This window comes from Bactrocera tryoni, chromosome 4, assembly GCF_016617805.1.
Source record: "Bactrocera tryoni isolate S06 chromosome 4, CSIRO_BtryS06_freeze2, whole genome shotgun sequence".
In the NCBI taxonomy this organism is placed as follows: Eukaryota; Metazoa; Arthropoda; class Insecta; order Diptera; family Tephritidae; genus Bactrocera; species Bactrocera tryoni.
In genome coordinates this window covers 1,438,018-1,451,021 of record NC_052502.1, presented here as the reverse complement: position 1 = coordinate 1,451,021, position 13,004 = coordinate 1,438,018, and the positions used below count along the sequence as shown (strand labels likewise).

Genomic DNA, 13,004 nt, shown 5'->3' with positions numbered 1-13,004 from the left:
TTTTTTATTTTTGTTATGTTAGTACAGCAACAATAGACTGGCCTCCCACCGCACCATGGGACACCGCTCAGTTGCAGCTAGCTGGTGGGCAGCCAACCAAGCGCTGCTGAGTCTATGTGCAGCACGCTCCGCTGGCGCGGCCTCCGACCGTCGATCCTGGCACTGGCTTAGGCTGGCAATGGCAAACGCGAATCACATTTTGCTTTCCTTTCCTTTTTTCGGTAATTTGCGTTCTCATTCTAGCGCACGCGGCCTTTTTATTTTCGGCCAGCAGATTCGGCAACTCATTTCAATCGTTGTTGCAATACGCACACATATCCTGCACACACTGCACTGTTGCGCGCCGGATTCTGTTGCATCTACGCCTATATACAAAATGCTGTTACATGCATGAGTGCTTGAAACTTGGTTTGCCAGTGTTGTTGTTGTTGTTGCTATTGGGTCTGTCGGCTTAGCAGTTGATTATCATTTATAAAAATGCGCTGCGTCGTTTTTTATTTTAGTGTTACTTTTTTGTATTTCGGTATTTTTCCACTTACATTCGGAAACTCATCAACGCATCCTCCAGCCATACGCCTCCATCTGCAATGCTGCAGCCCGCCAGAGTCCACCAGGACTCGCCTACATATACAAATATTATTCCATTTTTAATCATTACGTCTATTAATCAAACACTCCACACACACATACATATCACGTCATAAACGCATATGTATACAAACGCACGCACACTGACAGGTTGTTTGTTTGTGTATGCGCGCGCTGAAAATATTCCATGTTGCATGTCTGCAGCAGAATGCAAAATGTCCATTCGACGCATCAATTCGCCGCCACCTACCGACGCGCTGACCCCACCTACAGCGCCCAGCACCACCCCGCGCCTTATATATGCCGTTGTCGCCTAACAACAATGCGTTATGCGTGCGTGAGCTCACAATCTCATGTCCACGTGCTTGCGTGCGTGTGAGTTTAGCGCATTTTTATATAATTTCCATGTCACACTTTTATTTTGATTTTTATTTTATTTGCGAATTTTCGTTGTTTTGCCCTTATTTCGCGCCTTTTTTGTTTGCATTTTCCGCGGTTGCTTCCGCGCGCGCCATCATCCCTTGGTCCACACCGGCGCGATGGTCGGTCAGTGCAGCGCGCTTTGTTGTTGCCGTTTGTTGCATGCATTGCTGCATCGGCTATGTGTACGGCGAGTGGCAAGTGGCGCGTGGCCTTTCACTGGGGTTGTTTGCAGGCAGCCGGCTGCACTGGGGGTTGGTTGCAGCATTACTTTATTTATGTGCGTGTGCATTTCGGATGCGTGCAAGTGCATTTGTGTGCGTGACACAAAAAGCAAATAAACAAAAAAGCTTAATAGGAGAACTTTTTGTGATTTTTCTACTTTTTCTATTTTTCACAATCACACTGACGCATACACACGCGGCGCGCATGCATGTGAATTTGCACACATCGTCGACTGCAGCCGATAGAGCATTCCGGCAATCGAGCGCCCATCCCGTCGCCGCGCTTACCGCCGCGTTCAATGTCATCGTGCAGGCAGCACGAAAATTCACAAAAAAGCCTACAAGTTTTGTGGCAAATGCGTCAACAACATTAACAACAACAGCAAGGGCAAAATAAAAAAAGCGAATAGAATGCAAAGCATCGGCGGTGGGGCAGCGGCATAGGCCGAATATGCAAAAATGCGCATTTGCTCGCGGCCCACGGGTCGGCCGGGCTCCAGCGGCCAGCCGTGGCCGTTTGCGTCGCACGCCATCTAGTCTCCACATAGTAAGTGTGCTTTCAAATGTGTGTGTAGTTGGCTGTCGTAGTGCTTCGTGGTGCGTAGGCGAGCGGGAGAGCATGCCAATTAGAGCGAGCGAGCATGATCGATGTTTGTTCAATTTTTATTTTTTGGCTTATTTTTGTTTTGTTTTGTTTTTATTTTGTCGTTTTCTGCTTTATGTCGAGGGAGGAGAGGGTTTGATTTTATTTGGTGTAGTTTTGTTTTGATGGTTTTTTGTTGCAATCATTATTATTGTTGTTGCATTTTTGCATGACTGAGTTGGCAAATGAATCTCGCTTGTGCATGAATAGTTGTTGCATTGAAGGAGGATTTGAAAAGTGTGTTTATGTTCGCGATGCGTACGAATGCCATTGTAAAAATATATAACTAACTTAATAGATTTAATGAGTTGGACACAGTGGGCGCAGATAGATTACTTCTCATCATAACAACTCCCAATTAAATTAGTCATACCTTATCTATCAATTAGAGAGCTCTGGCTATACGCTTTATCGATTGACCCATTATAAACAAAAAACACCTTTCCAGAAATGTCAATGAAATTTAATATTCGAACTTCCCAGAAATGTATAAAAAGCATACATAGTTATAAAATTAGACTACGGGGTTTGTCCGGAAAGTAATAGGACTGAGTCGACCAATCGTTACAATTCTTTAAACACTTTCAAATTAGACACCTTCTGCATCGATGCAGCGCTGCCAGCGGAATTTCCAAGCATTGAAGGCGTCACGGAAGGCATTCTCCGAAATAGCCTTGAGAGCCGAGATACATGCTGCTTGGATCCCCTCTGTCGTCTCAAAACGCTTGCCTTCCATCGGCCTTTGTCTCAGGATCATATTCAAAGATCCATGACTCGTCACCTGAGATTACGTTATTCAAAAGTTGGGGCGCACTTTCACAGCAGTGAGCACTTTTGAGACCATCTTCGCGCACACCTTGGGCATGTTCAAGTGCTCTATAACAATTAAACGAATACTTAGTTGACGGTCTGAGTTCAAAACTTTGCGCACACGAGTCATATTGTCGGTGTTTCGAAGTCGCAGGTCTCCAGCACGGTCTTCATCAGAGACCTCTTCCCGGCCCTCAAAAAGGCCTGGTGCCACCGAAACACACAAATTCTTGCTAAAGCAACATCTAGGTAAGCCTGCTTGATCATATTAAACGTCTCTGTCGCAGATTTACCGAGTTTCACACAGAATTCAATCGCGTACCTCTGCTCTAACGAACGCTGCAATTTCGGATTGCACCACTTACAGAAAATGTTTGTCCTGACTATCCAGGTGCTCGCAGACAACACCAGCCGTTCCTTCGTTCAAAGTACAGACGCGGCGGTCAAACCCTGCAAAAACATTGTGAGTTTCAAATACTACAGAGACAGTTGGCGGATGCGCTAAGTCCAAACGACACTTGTCAAGTTGGTTGGCAACAATACATATATAAACAGGAATAACCACAAGGAGAATATCGGTAATGATCGCAGACTTCCTTAGACCCGATGTGCGGTTTGGTCCAGTGCTTAAATTAAGAGAGCGTATTAACAAGTAATCAGAGAAACCAGAATTTGGAAAGTAAAAATGGATGACTCCTAAATTGATACATTGTAACTGGCCGTTGAACTTTTAGTCTTCCCAAACCTCATAGTATTTCGAAATTCAATTAAAATAAGGAAAACTAATATTCACACGAAAACATAGAATGACAAAAGTCAATTGACGGGCGGTGTTTGTTTACCACCAAATGACGCAAATATTGCAAATAGAGCAGCTGTCACATTTGCCATGGCAGCAAATTTGAATGATTTCTACACTGTTTTGAATTTGAATTCGAATTCAATTAAATGCGCTTCCTTTTTGCTTGATTTTCTCCACTGTTAAGCGGCTAAGCAGCGGCGCCGGCAGCGTCCCCACACTTGGGGTTGAGAATGCAGGGCCTTTTTGTTGTGTCGCATATAGGGGCTGCTTTGAAAACAATCCGCACAACCGTATTCCACTTGCCTTTTTGCAATGCACTTTTTGGTGCTCTCACGTGCGTAAATGTGGCGGAGCGCGTGAGTGTGCATGTGTGAGCGTGCGTTAGGCTGCCGAAAAAGTGCACGACAACAACAGCAAATGCGACAACCACAACCACCGCGAAAACGACCAATGCAACGCCTATCCTTATCGGCGACGCGAGGCCACCGACCAGCGACCAGTGCAGCGAGCACGCACACAGCTGTTCGCGCGTTCCGCGTCCACAGCGCGTCCGTGCACCCCACAACAGCGGCAACTGCCCTCACCCCGCTGCAACATGTACGTCGACGTTTACACTTTTTATTTTTAGTTTTGGTTCATCTTATATCACTTTTTCGACTCCCATTTCGTTTGTGATTATCTTTTTTAATATATTTTTTGGCTCGGCGTGGCGCTCTCTGCCTCACTGCCGCTCCATTGCTCCCGTTTCGGAGCGCACATTTTTATTTATTGCGCTAAACTAACATGAATAGCAGAGACGCACGTGAGGGCAGCGCCGCAAACTGCAGCAGCGCATGCTGCAGGATGTTTAGCAAGGAACACGGCGGTGTTGCAGGCGCAGAACAAAATTTTTATATGGTTTCAATTAAGTTTTTTCATCTTTTTGGTGTGACTGGTCAGGTTTTGTTTGATTTTTATATTTTTAATACTTTTTCGATTTTTTCCGTACTCGTAAATTGCACTCGATAGAGAAGCGAGGATAATGTGGAGCGCGCATATGCAACCGTGTGCGTTTACGCCATAGTGAAGGGCCGGAGATGGAAGTTGTGGCACGAAATTGCACAACACACTGATATAAATACGTATACATGCACATATGTATGTATGTCGCACTCAACGATAATATTGAGTTTCGTCATTCCGCTCGAGTTTGAGTGGAGAGTTGGCTAGGCCGCTCCGTGCTGGAGGACAGACTGCAACGGTGCTATGTATGAGCCTACTGATTGATTTTTATTTTTCTGCTTCACTTATGTGCACGAAATGGTGGCAGGAGAAATGCCGAAATCCAAAAACGCAGTAGAAAAAAGTGCAAAAGAAAAAATCAAAGCCTGCAACGTCAACAACATCAGCGGCGACAACATTGACAACACAACCGCAGAGCGCACGCATACATGCACATCCTCGAGATATGAGAAGGTGCTGGGCACACCACAGACAGCGTACCACCGCTCAGACCCTGCATGGCCAAGGCTTATGGACTGCGATCTCTGCAGAACAGCAGCTCGGTTCGCATCGGTTCCCAGCTTGCTGCAAATCGGCTCTGCGCGCGGTCACTAAGCACACGGAAGCGGCTGCAGCGGCACAACTGCAACGCAACTCAGCTTGGCGCTCAGCTTAACTTGGTTGGTTCCGACCACGGACGGCAGACACGGCCATAGCAGCAACAGATATAACAACGGCGGCGCGACGCAACAACGCACGACAATGCAATCAAGCGACTATACTCGACATGGAGATCAAAAACTTGTACCCAATATTATTTTGAAATAGTTCAGAACAGTTTAGATGAACATCAGTGAGCTTTCGGATTGGTCGTGTTTTTTGGAGCTTACCTTGTATCCGAGCGATCCCAGTAAAATCAAAGTAGTAAACACTGCAAGCAACTGGATTTTTCCCCAAGTATAGAACAGCCAATAAATGTGAAAATATGCAAGTGAAAAAAATTTTGAAGTCCCAGATTTTCAGAGAAGAAAATTCTTTTGAAATGTAACAAACAGTGAACAGTGAAAGTTAGACCGTTTCGAAAATAAGGCGATTGAAACTGTTCAAAAATTACTGATGTGGCATGCTAAAAGTCATAATGCTGTTGTAGGATCTCAAACAATGAAGTTGATTTTCAAAAATAAAAGTGCTATAAAAAATCTTGTCTTCAATTCGAACATTTCGAACGCATAAACAAATGTGAAAACAAATAAAAGTACTTAAAACGAAGAGCAAACTTGTTGAATTCAGAAGTGCTTAAAAGTGAAAGTCTCAAAACTTGAATTTAGTGAATCTAAGTTATTCGATAGTGTCAGCTAGTGAAGCACACCGAGCGATTAATCGGGACGTACAGAGTAGTAAAAGAATTAACGATTTGGATATCACGGGCGAAGATGCCAATTGAAGCGGTAAGTTGAGCTTTTCCAAGCCCTGAAAATTACACATGGTTGCCGTCGATGTTAGTTATTAACTATTACGTTGTCTTTTCTCTGCTTATCATCAGCGGTAAAAGTGCAAGTTTTCTATAAATAATTTTGGATTCATGTCTCACTTTCATTTCCCAAGCAATATAATATTCTTAATGTTACAATTTGATATTGGCTAGATAGGAGTCTGAACTATGTTCGTCAGAGACACAAGGTCGAATCACAATTCTTATTCCACTTAGGAAATTTTTTTGGTCTCAAAGTTCTGAGATTACGCTTTGCTGCCAACATATCGCTTCTAACCAAGCATTTCGTATTATTTTCTGAACGAAGACACTATTTTCAAGTAGATCAAATTTAGTTTAGTTTTTAGTAAACATATTGTTGAACTGACGAAGCGGAGTCACGAACCACAAGTAGGATTAACGGGGAAAGCAAGCTAAAAGTCCAATCGAGCTTATTCATTGAAGCCCAATACTAATATTAATACCCCCCTATGTGTGGTCTGATCTCGTGGATTCTTTTCTAAACCACCGTAACCGCTGACAATAATTTGTGATGCCATATTGACACCTAAAATTCAAAATAATTTAGCATACATTTTTTTAAGTTTAGGAGAAGGAAAAACTATATTAAACTGATTTAAAATTTGGTTATAACTTGGTTATATCCGATAGCAGAATTTTAAAATTTTGCACCCATATTGGGTAGCCAAAAAAGTCTTTTCGTATTTCTGATCAAACTTCAACTTATTTTTTTATATTTATTTTTATAGATAAATAAACAAATATGTACCATTTTGGTCGACCACTTTTTGCCATTTTTTCGTTAGAGACTTTATTCCAGGGCAAATCGAAATTTTGAAATTTCCAGAACGGAAATTAGTTTTTCTTGGTTAAATGAAGCTTCAAATCTCACCTTTCAAGCATGGTATGACTCACTGTGATTGGTAGCACTGGAGATATACGACTGTAATGACATCTATTAACAAAATACGAAAAGACTTTTTCGACTACTCAATATTTATGTAATGTGATATAGTAAATTCTAATTCGATTTTTTTGCTGATATGTTGTTTTGCATTTTAGATTTTACGCTATACTGGCCCTCTGACCTTACCAAATATACTTCATAGAGGTGTGTGAATATTAATAATTAGATTTTCTTTCTTTGTTGTAAAAAAATATGAAACTATACTTTTATGGTCTAGTTACACTAGTTTACAGTCATTTTGCGACTGTGATGTTAGGTGCTGTTTCTTGCTAATTTGAGGTTGCAAAAACCGAATATGACAGTATTTAAGGAGGTGTAGGAGTGGTCCAAAAACTCAAATTCATAACCAGGACACCTCAAATACATTAAAAGTCATAAACTAATGCTCTGATATTATCGTACTTTAAAATATACGCTCTATCTCTCAGTGAGGTTTGAAGGCTATAATTTACGGTGTAACACATAAAACAAATAAAACCTTCGCCTTAAACACTCTGTGTTTTACGACGACAATTTCGGGTTAGTTTATTGGTTTGTTGGGTTCATCTAGGCGGTATAAATATTAAAATTAAGTTTGCATTAAAATTTTTTTTAGAAAATACCCAAATCTCGCAACGAATAGTGAATTTTATGCGACACATTTTATGTTATTCTCTTAATGCTTAACTTTCTAATTACACAAGTGAAAATGTAATTTCTTTCAGCAAATATTTATTTAAAAGTTTGTAAAATATTTTTATTGATAACATATAGAAAGAGGTTTGTGTGTGAAATGAGCTATAAATCAGAGTGTTTATCACAATTGTCCTGGGCTCTGAGGCTGGAGCTATGAACTAATTTAAAACGGATTAAGCACTTTTAATTCTTGGCACTGTGAATATAATTTCGCTTCTGTGGCGATAAAAATCGAATTAAAACAACAAAAGCTCAAGTGAAAGGTGAAATCAAACAATGCGCAACTCAAATAGTAATAGAAACTTCAACAAGCTTCAACAATACAACAGCCGCACAGCTGTTGTGGCACAAGGCACAACAAAAACAAACGAATTAACAGAAATAAGCAAAATTCAAAGTGGCGGAAATTTCACAACAGAAAAAACGCCTAACAATTTCGCGCGCGATTTGATGCTCAGAAAGGTGATGCGGACAAACACTTGGCCATAAACACCGCCAGCCGCAGCAGCAACAACAACGCAAAGGCACTCAATAGTGGCACTTTAGGGCGAGTAGAAAATAGCATGAAAATAGCAAAACAACAAACGAGCGCCACAAATGCCGAGAACAAAGGAAACACTTGACGCCAACACACTCAGACACATACACACACACAGGCGCACACGTCATGCAATTGTTGTGGCTGCCAGCTGCGAACAAAAACTAAAATGCATCGTACGACGAAGCCGGCACCTAAAGGCGCTAATGTGCAGCATCCCGAATGCTCCATACTGCATGCCACGTGCCACACACCATATCCGGTGCCAAGCTACATTATGCTAGAAAATCGCCATTTTTGGATGATAAAATGGACGGAAGCTCAACATGTTGACGCGGAGCAGAGGTCGTGTGGCATGTTGCATCGCAGCGCGCGTAGGAGCAGGGCTGGCATTGTGAAACAACATTTGTTGTTTTGCTGCCTGTCAGGGTCACGGTTGATAGATGAAGTCGAGGTTTCAGCAATCGCTGCAGTGCGAAATGAGTCAATAGTACAGGGCAAACCACTTAGCCGGCATATAAATTGCTTTCGTATCAGGAAAATGGTGTTGTTTTATATTATCTCCATAAGCTCATTCATACTGTTGCTGCACGCATAGTGGAGTCTAGCTTAGTAGCGCCCATTTTATAACCCAACGTTTTTATGACGCAACACGGCGCTGGCTTTTATGCTCATCCGATTGGCGCTCCAGTAGCTGCAGGCTGCTGGAATGAGTTTTAATGTGTTGTTGTTGCAAGTGCAGCATATAGATTATAGGATAGTTGCTAATATGAACACTAAGCAAGTTGCAACCTCTGTCGTGCGGCACTAAGCGCAGCTGATTGCACAGCAATCTCATTAAATTTAATGCGTTGCAATTAGCAGCACATTCATGGCACAAATAATCGCACAAAGGCGCTCTACTATCTCCGTTATCCACTACGGGCCAATAGCGACCATATAGTTAAGCGTGTGTTACGCCACAAATGCTTAATTTCAATTAGACGGCGTTGTGGCAAAATAATTAATACCCAAATAAATTACTATTTATTGTTGGCTCATTAGGTTTTGTGCGCTTGCCACGCGGTTGCATCTTCGCTTTATTGTAGCACGGCTGTTATGGCTTTTGGCTTTTCAGCTGTGTTTGTGTGGCATTAGTGGCAATGTGGCAACTAGTTTGATTGTTGCAATATGCACCTGTTTTGACACTCCTCGCTGTTATTGACCTGCCACGTTGTATGTGGCACAGTTCTAAGGGTACATTCCAGGGCGTCCGCTGATGCGGTACTCATGTTGCATATGACAGCTGCTCGTCAACGCAGTGCGTGCAACCAGGGCATACGTTGCAACACACAACAACACCAAAGTGTTTATTGCGTTTTGTTGCGGCCACTGGTGTTGATGGCCATTAAGGTGGCGGCAGTTGAACTTACGTAATATTTATGCTAAGCAAAAAAAGCAAAAGGTTTGCTATAAAACGGCACATAACGGTAAACAAGGAACAGGAAAGCATTCGACTATCCGAAGTTGTACGCTCTTTCACTGGTGTGTCGGCTTGTCGTCTTCACACGTCGTTGCGGCAGCCACAACTCAACGCCACACGGCGGCGTTGCATGTGGCAACACGATAAAGTGTTGTTGATCGTTTTGCTCTTGTTTCTGTTTTGATGTCTTCGTTATAGGTTAATGAAATTATTCACTTTGCGACGTTTTTCTTGGTTCTTCAGCTTAGAGCTGATGGCTGACTGTTGTTGCCAAGCGGCCTCTTGCGGTGGCTGCCCAGCAAATCGTTTCGAACCTGGATTAAACAGTGAGTATGGAAGGATAAATCCAAAAGTTCTACTATCAAACAGAGAAAAACGGATCTGTCGAACGAAATGTTGGATTGGCTCCGTGGCGACCAGGTCGACCACTAGACCGCTTCACTTCAAAACATTTTTGAAAAACAGTGTTGAAATTTGCTCATGTTTGTACACATATTATTATACAAGTACATATATAGCTTTTTACATTTTTAGGCGGTCATAAATCTGCATTAAATTAATTCTGAGAATTTTTTGAGTAAATTCACACCAAAATAATTGCGATGCTTAGCTTATATGTGGTTATTACCACAAGTATGTGCACATTTTACATACATACATACAATCATATATATTTGTAAATACCTATACGATTATATATACATACATATGTACATAAATATGTATATTTACAAACTCATTCTCCTTGTATTGGATTGAATTGCACAACAATCGCAAACCTGCTGATCCCATTCAGGTTTCCTATGCAAACGAGAGATAGTAGAGGCCTTAAAATTCGGCAAAACCTGAGTACCTTTCATGAACTATATACATACATATATATTTATTTATGTACGTATGTATGTAGTTGCTTTTAATCTGCGAGATGAGCAGATACTTAAAGTCTAATGAAAACATCCAGCGTTTCGCTGAAATAATATTTAACAATTCAATGTTTGATTTTTATTTATTTGTATTTACAAGCATCGTTGCTTTCTTACAGTTGAGCGCTGCTTCTTGCCGTTACTGTTACTGTTGCTATTTTGCTTAATTTGCTGCTGCTCATTTGGGCTGCAAAGCTGAAGTACTGAGCAGCAGCAGCAGCAAATTTTTGACGGTCATTGCCCCAAACACATAGGAAATGTATACGTAACAACAACAACAAGAGAAATACAACAACAGATGGTAGACGAAAAAATGCATGATCTTACAATGAAGCTCTTTACAAGCAGGGAGCGTAGGAATACAAACGAAGGTGATGGAGCTCTCAATTGCACATGTGGGGATCGCCCTCCATATTCACGAAAGACACAGCATGCACATATGGTATAGTATGTGTGCGCGCTGCTGCCAGATCAGATTGTCTAGAAAGCCATGGCAATCAGGATTGCCAAAACTCCAACACTAAAAACAACCACAACAACAGCGGTGGTAAAAAAGTTGAGTACACACGTCAGCAAATCGCAGTTGTGAACTAAACTTTCAGCACATTTCTCCTTACTGACTTGTCGTCTTCGTCCTGAGGCAGCGCTCCGCTCGAAGCCGGCAGAGCTACCGGCAGAGGCTGCAGCGTCGCCAGATGTAGCAGCAAACAGCAGAAGTATTTTTTGAAAAGTATCAAATAGCAAATTACTCATGTGCCTGGTTGCATGGTGCGCCAGACGTGGCAAGAAAGGCAAGCGGCACCGAAGAGACGCAGTGCTTAGTAGAACCGAATGGCACAAAAAGTGGAGAAAGCAAATGCATCAAATACATGTGAGCAGAGAATTGCCAAAAAATCACGCACACAAACACTACACACATTCAAATTTACACTAAAAGCACACGGCAGTACCTCTCTCTGCCAGGAACAAACTGCAAATGCGTTGAGGCAGCAGAACACGAAAACTGTGTGAAGAGGAAGTGAAGCCATAGGCATGCTACGGCCGCAAGATCGTTGTACCCCTTACTAGCACTTCTGGCAGATTGTCAAGTGCAAAACATAAGTCTTTTTTCGCCAAGCTATGGCCTTTTTAATTTTGAATTTTGAAAGGCGACGTTAACCAGAAAGAATTGTGATAGCAAAACTGTCTCAAAAATGCACCGATGTAAAACAGTGAACTTATGAGACAATAATAAATAGTACATTGTATTTATTAAACCTCTTCCCAGACCCCAATATGGGCAGCACTATCCGAGGAAGTTTCGCTGGTAATACAAGCTGCCAAATCATAGTCATATATATTATATTTTAAAACCAACGTTACACAGGTTCTAATGATTATAAGAGTAAAAGAGTATAAAAGTTAAATATACATACATATGTATATATTGTTGTTGGTCTGAGGATTGGTAAGAACGGCCATACCCAATCTTCAAAGCAAGGGAGAGAATGTGCGAGAACAATTGAATCATAATCTTATAGAATGATAGTAATGTCTGTGATATAACACTCTATTATTTCTAAGGCGCTATGTAGTTCCTCAGAAACTATATTTTTGGAACACTCGTTTTGATATCGGATCATTACATATACATATTACACAGATATATTTTTTTAATGTTATAACCAAAGAAAATATGAACCACTTGAAGGCACAATTTATAAGCCCTCTTGAAACTATATTGATAGTATCTCTCTTTGAGTGAGATTTAAATAATAGGAAGTATGGGTGTGAGTGTATCGAAAATTTGTAAGCACTGAAGAACAAGCGTAGAAAATAGATTGACTCAGATATGGTAACATTTCAGCGATGTTGCCAAGAATTAACTGAACCCTTCTCAGCCATCATTTTTAAATTTACATGTACTTTCCATTCAAAAATTGCTAATAGAAGAGCACAAACTTTGTTTCTGCATTGTGCGTTCCCACTCTAACTGTGCCAGAAACTTTCAGAGGCAAGAGGGAGATGATCGATTTTTGGCCATCGATAAAATTGGCGGAAAGACGAAACGAAGCCTTGAAATATTCTTGCCGTTTGTAAATATAAAATTAATTAATAATTAAAATATATCTCAAGAAGAAGCGTTTAACCAAAAGGCTTAATAAAGCCCTTTGCTTTAGCTAATAAAAAATAATAAAAAAAAATTTGTTGTTGACATACTTGACCCCGACGTGATTTGAACACGCAACCTTCTGATCTGGAGTCAGACGCGCTACCGTTGCGCCACGGAGTCCTCTATATATTATCAACTAACGGCGTACCGCGACATGCAAACAAAAACAACGACTTTCAATTCTACAAACATAAGGCAAATGCGAATGTAAATTAGCAACAACTAGCAAGCAAGTAGAACAAAGAGAGAGCGCGCACTAAAATACAAACAATTTAAATTAATAAAACACACACAAAAACAAAAACAAATATGCATAATGTTGACAGT

The 13,004-nt window shown here is 41.2% G+C and overlaps 1 non-coding gene across 1 annotated transcript; it reads right to left on the bottom strand.

Annotated features, from left to right (window-relative positions):
• Positions 1 to 12,725: 12,725 nt before the first annotated feature.
• Trnaw-cca lies at positions 12,726 to 12,797 on the bottom strand. The gene has a single exon. It is a non-coding gene; the product is annotated as a tRNA-Trp (tRNA).
• Positions 12,798 to 13,004: the final 207 nt, after the last annotated feature.